The sequence below is a fragment of the Sparus aurata genome, chromosome 5 (assembly GCF_900880675.1).
Source record: "Sparus aurata chromosome 5, fSpaAur1.1, whole genome shotgun sequence".
NCBI classification, from domain to species: Eukaryota; Metazoa; Chordata; class Actinopteri; order Spariformes; family Sparidae; genus Sparus; species Sparus aurata.
This window is the reverse complement of record NC_044191.1, coordinates 36,102,881-36,109,532: the sequence shown is the minus strand read 5'-3', so window position 1 is coordinate 36,109,532 and position 6,652 is coordinate 36,102,881. Positions and strand designations below refer to the sequence as shown.

Sequence of the window (6,652 nt, the reverse complement as noted above, 5' to 3'; positions counted from 1 at the left end):
AGAAGTCAGAACTTTAGACACCACTCATTCTCACGTGTGTGGATCCAGCTGCATGAAGACGTTCAGCCGGTTTTGTCTGGGAGTCAGGAGGCACTGAAGTTTGGTGTTCTTGAGAGTTCTGGGTTGGACTACGGCACGGCGCGTCGGTCCGGTAGCCAGAGGGAAGGCCGGTACTCTGTTGAGGAACTCTTGGTCCGAAGGCCCAGCGGGGTTTCCGCCTTGGGAGCGCTGGGGGCAGAGTCTGTCTCGGCTGGGAGCACACAAAGTCTCTTTTGGTGGAGACTCCGTGCAAGACTTGCAACGTTCTTCATCAGATGATCACAGACTTGAAAAAGACTTTTCTGGGTGGTTTCAAGTAGTGGTACTCAAGTTCTGATTCTGAAACTAATTCAACTTCTTCTGAATAGGGCGGTGATACTTTAACAGTATAAAATCAAAAAGAAAAGAATTTGTTCTATTAAAAACTTGAATAAAAGTAAAATACTTAAAGTAGGGATTAAATTTGCTTGTCTTAGAGCTTGTTGCAAAAATAAAAGTAAAGATTACTTTAAAAATAAAAATAAAAATGAAAAACAAAGAAGAGAGGAGAGAAGAAGAAGGAGAAGAAGCAGGGGGGGAAGAGGACAGAGAGAGAAGACTGAGAGAAGGGAACTGAGAAGAGTGTCTGTTTTATGACCTGCAGCAGACTGAACGGGGAGGCCGGCTGACAGTGTCACACCTCCTGTGATCTGAGGCTCCCAAAAAGTTAATCTAACTATACTATTTGATTTAACATTTTGAAATCGTGTTTTAACCTTCCCAAAACTTCACCATCTTAAAAGTCGAATTTTTGCCTTCGTGAAAAGATGCAACATGATAATGATCATTTGTCATTAAAAAGAATTATAACCTGATTAAGACATGGAGCCATAAAGTATGCAACATATAACAATAAAGTATACAATATACAGTAGAACCAAGGACTTATACATATTCCTTGTAGTTCTATCTTAACAAAACATATCAGACATTTAACTGGTAAATAATACAAGTATTACACAAGGAATGATGATCTTCAAATCTCTCCTCCATCGACAAAGGGGAGGGGTTTCTGTTGACCTCAAACTTATTGAGTAATAAACTTCTTTTGGGCTTGACAATAACATGGGAAAGATCTATTATATGACATTTTTACGTTATTTGGAATCTGCAAAAATTAAGAAATTGAGATGTAGTTTATTAGTTATTTAGGACGTATTTGAATTTGGGTGAGAATAGAAGACAGGAATTGTAATGTCAGACCCAGGACCAACAACGGTCGTAAATAACAGTTGGACATGTGAGGAGAAGAACACACGGATTAGGTTTCCCATTAAGCCTTCCCCCACTGGAGAATGTTCCAGAGGGAGAGAGATGTAGATTAGTAAAACATCTTAAACCACCACATCTATGTTAGAAAACACTCCTTCTTCCTCTTGGTGTGGAGAAAGAAGATTATCGGGCTTGACCTTGTTTGACCTGAGGGTCAACGGGGTTCATCTTCTTTGGAGAAAGGCGAACAGACCAGATGTGCTTAGTCGTTGTAAATTACTAGAAGAAGATCTCTGGTGATCTGTTTATAGCAAGATAAACAACATTCTCTCACTTTGTGGAGAGGAGAGGATTTGCCAGGCCAGGATATGGGGGCTTTCAGTCCCATATGCTGGAAAGAGGAGTCAATTTGGGTTAAAGGTAATCATGGCCGAAATTAGACCACTTTAAGATGCAGAGACAAAGGCTTGTGTTCCTACACTGTGGGGCAGTTTTTCTTCAGCTGGAACTGGGGCCTTATTCAAGATGGAGGAAATTGTGAACAGTTCCAAATACTAGGCAATGTTAGCACAAAACCTTCAGGCCTATGCTCGAAAGCTGAAGATGAAGAGGAACTTTATCTTTCAGACCGTCAGTGACCCAAAGGGCTTCTGGCTTCACCAATAAACGATTAAAGTTTTGGAATGACCCAGGTAAAGCCCAGACCTGAATCTGGTTGAAAATCTGTGTGTTGATCTGAGAAGGGCTGTGCACAGGAGACAGATCAGTTTAAGGGTGTGCACACTTGTGCAATTACATTATTTTATCTTTTTATTTCTTATTTTTCCCCCTAAAAGATTTCTGTTTGTTTTTCAGTTCAGTTGTACAGGTTATAGGTCAAATTAGAGGTGGAGAGTTCTGAAATTATTTATCTTAGTCTATATTTTTTTTTTTTTACATCTCAAAAACCTGGCAGTGTGCAGACTTTTTATATCCACTGTAAATGAATCCTCACATCTGCAGCAGGCTCTACAACTAAATACACACGACTAATACAGTCACAGAATCATTAATAACAGTCATTAGAAGCCCTGTGAACACAACAGAATAAAGAAAAAACGTTTCTACGTACCAAATGAAGATATTGACGGACTTTGACAGAGTTTGTTACAGACCGACATGTTCCGTCTGACTGCTCATGAACTTTGGGGTTCACCACTCAAGTCTGCAGGGGCTCCACAAGATGGCGCCCGTCCCAAAGAAACGGACCCTGATCAGAACAAACTGAGAGAAGATCAATGTTACTGCAAACACTTTGTCACCAACAGGATGAAGTAGCTGTTATGTGTAGTAACCAGGTTAGCCTTGTTCATATAATAATGATGTTAAACAAAGTTATGAAGTAGAATTCAGACCGTTCATGTGTCTGTTTACTGAGAGGAAGTGATGACAGTGAATCAAACACTTTCACTTTCTGTCTCTTGGGCGGCGGACAGGCGACGGGACATCATGACGAACTACAACTGAACTAAAGGTAAATACCAACAAATAAATACAGTATAAAATATATCAGTGCTGTAGATGAATAGACCGGATGATTCATCAGAATAAAGTTATAATTAGACATCAGTATCTGACTGAGATGAGACGATAATCACTCTGATCAGGTACTTTGCTAACTGAGCTGGAAACAACTTTTAATTCACCACCACATGATGCTGACTGACAAACACAGAAACTCTCCGACAGACTGAAGATAAATGACCTCAGGTAAGTGAGCAGGTCGCTTCTAATGACGCAGAAACAGGACGCAGGTAGAGACTCAGGTACACAGCTGACATGTTGAATGTTCTGATGCTTCTGTTGGACTTCAGGTTAATCAGGATGTGAATCTGAATCTCTCATGTTTTGTCTGTGCATGTACAACATGTTTATATCACTTTAATATCAACTTAAGGCGTCGCCATTTTGTAAATCATGTTTACCTGAAGGCATCAGGAAGTTACACAACCATCATTAAACTGACGGTGTGTCTTTACAGGCTCAGTTTGTGTGCTGTGTATTGATCTAACTATACATCCAGGTGAACATATACACATACGGGACAGGGTGTAGTGTTATTTATTGAAGTAGCAGAGCGCACCTAGCTTGATATTCAATGACTGCACCTGAGAAGATGCGCGCGCAGGTGTGCCGGCGCAGCGCACATCTTTGAAGTTCGTGTCAGCTGGCTGTGAGCTGCAGTTAATAAACAACAGCACGCTGACTCAGAACAGACCGCCGCTCTGTCATGCAGGACTTTATATGATCCTTCCTATGAAATTATGAAATCAATTCCCATGATAAGATATATGGTTATTATGAGTTTAAAAGTCAAAATTATTAGTTTAGTGCTGACAATTTATCTTTTTTTGTATCTCAATTTAAAGTTTTATCTCATAATTATGACTTTAACACAAACTTACAACTTCCATCTCACAATTAAAATGTGTATCTCATTACTAGGATTATTTGACAGCATAATTTCAAATTATTGACCTTCCATCGAATAATTTCAATCTAATCATTTCTACCTTTTATCTCATGATTGTTGCTTTATCTCTCATGATTACGAGTGAACATTTGGGAATATAATATATATAATATAGAACTTAGTTTTCAGTATGTCCTTTTCTTCAACCAGTGGAGGGCGTCCATGTTAATCACTGTGAACTTCACACAGCCTGGCACACGACACTTTTGCAGTAGGTGATACTAACAGACAGTGTGACTGCAGCAGGCTGATGGTTTATTCACTTTTATCATAATGTTTTTCTCACTGTGTTTTATTTTTGTCACTGACAGTGTCAGAGCAGAAACTCTGGACATGTCACTTTTCAGTACAGCTCAGTAGTTTGTTGGCTCAGGTTTTAAATGCAGTTGCTGTTTCTGTAACTCTTGTGTTAAATGTGTGTCGCTGGGTGACATGCAGCCCTGATACTGTACAGCTGAGCTCCTTACTTACAGTTACATCACAGAATGTAACAAGTGGAGCATGAAGAGCAACTAAGACTCATCACTAATATTTTAACATTCTACCAGATGTTTTAAACTGTGAACATTTTATTTCCTCACTTCCTCACACCTGTGTACGATACATGTGGATGTAGGAGTTCTTATCTAGGAAGAAAACTGAAGTAGCTCAACTATATAAAAAAATGATTTATTCAGAGAGCCTTAAAATCTACAGACTGTAGACTCAGGAACAAATAACATAGGTTACATGATTCTATAGATGTAAAAGTTAAATTATAATAATAATTTTCAGTACAGGCCTTCACATTGTCAGCTGTATCCAGCTGATGGGTTGTTGGGTTGAATCCCCAGTGGAGTTGTGAAGGTGAGCTCTGTAAACAGGCTGGTGTGTGAGATGGTTTATGTTCTGATCATTCCTCCTGCAGGTTGTTACTGCAGCAGCTGCTCTCCAGCTGAACCAGTCTCTGACGTTTCCAGCAGAGTGACGTCATGGCGGCTGCAGCATCAGGTGAGTCCAGTCAGACTTTATTACTCTTTGACTGAACACAACATTCGGTGGATTCACAACATAAGACAGTGTGATGTCTGAATCATCTGCTACAGGACTTTTCGCAGGACACCTAGGCCTGGTAGGGTCAAGTTTCAGGTCTGTTTACCAAATAGAGATGCTAACAAGTCCAGTTTCAGGTCTTTGGTCACAAGTCAACACTATTGCTGCCAAATTATCTTAACTATACTGCGAGTCCATAAAGTGGTGAGATTAGAACATGGACAGTTTTGTTCCAAGAGATATCTACCATTTATGAAAAATGGCACCTTTCTTTGTGTGGCAGAAATATTACCTTGCATGAATATCATGATGAAATATAATTTATTATTATTTATTATTATTAGTTATTGGCTGCTGAACAGAACAGTTTTGTGGGCAGTTGTCTGTGTTGTTTAACAGTGAACATCAGCTGAGTTTTATTCCTGATAGAAATGTTTGTGTTTTGGAATGAAACTCAGCAAAACACACTGTACTAAACATGTACCTGATAGAGTTTGATGTGGTCGATCCAGCATCCTTTATATTTATTCTGCAAACGGTCAGACATTTTCTTAATGTTGATGCGCCAGAAAATAAAATATACTGTATTTTTCAGACCATAAGGCGCACCGGATTATAAGGTGCATTAAGCTAAACAAAACAGTCAGATAAGTCGAACTTTCTTCAGCTCGTTCATAACTCATTGGTAACGTTCATAACTCTCAACATTGTTCAGTTGTAACACATAACATACAAAACAATATGCTCACTTTCTCAGTTCATTCCTCTTCCGCAAATCCATCAAATTCTTCATCTTCAGTGTCTGAGTTTAACAGTTGGGCAATTTCGGCATCAAGCATGACCGGATCCCTCTCGTCATTATTCAAGTCAGTTTCTTTGCTGTTACTTAGCTGTTCAGTGATGATTCTGGCGTTCGTGAAAGCTCGGACGACACTTGAGACTGATACCTTAGCCCAGGCATCCACGATCCATTGGCAGATAGTGGCGTAACTCGCCCGGCGTTACCTCCCTGTCTTGGGGAATGTGTGTTCGCCTTCTGTCATCCAATGCTCCCACGCAGCTCGCAATTTAACTTTGAGCGACCTGTTGACACCAACAGGGCTGGACTGGGACAAAAAATCAGCGCTGGCATTTTTGGCATTTTTGGCCCTCATAATTAGCGGAGCACAACCAAAAAAAAAAAAAAAAAAGCCATAACTTTTTGCCTTTAGGCTTAATAGAAATCTACAGTTTATTATTACTTTAGAAGTCTATCAAATACCCATTGTGGAAAGCAAATAAGTACCTTTACTCAACATATAGTTGAGTAAAGGTATATTCTATTTCAAGCATAATGTATCATCAGCATCCTAGATCTCAGAAGTTTAGCATCTATTGTTAACTCTACCACTTTTGTCTGCTCTGTGTAGTTCAATTGATTATTTTATCCTTTTTATTGAAATTTTCTCTATTATGTATTTTCTGAATTTCTGATATAGCAGCTCAATTCTAATTCTTCAGGTTAAAAGGTGCTCCATTTAAAAAGCTATAAAATTGTTATATCAGGCTAAAAACAGGGCTGCTTTATGAACTCATGCAAAGCAACTTGTCTTAAAAGCATTTGACAGATCTACTCTTGTTCAATGTGGGCAAACCTTTTGCTAATAATACTAATAATTTAGCAGTTTTAAAATCTGTCCGGTCGGGTTTGTGAGCTCTCCTTTTGATAGAACTAACGTTCCCTCCATCACCTCACAGTCCCTGTATTAACGTTACTACCTGCTTACCGGCTGTAATACACTGTCCCTGTCAGTCAGCATCATCTCTGGCTGCTCCTCT

At 39.3% G+C, this 6,652-nt stretch overlaps 1 protein-coding gene and 1 pseudogene across 1 annotated transcript in view; both read left to right on the top strand.

The window, feature by feature from the left end:
* LOC115581340 (golgin subfamily A member 6-like protein 22) overlaps positions 1-6,652 on the top strand; it is a 132,311-nt gene that overhangs the window by 45,237 nt on the left and 80,422 nt on the right. The gene's annotated exons all lie outside the window — the stretch shown is intronic.
* LOC115581398 (GTPase IMAP family member 8-like) overlaps positions 2,691-6,652 on the top strand; it is a 33,422-nt pseudogene continuing 29,460 nt past the window's right edge.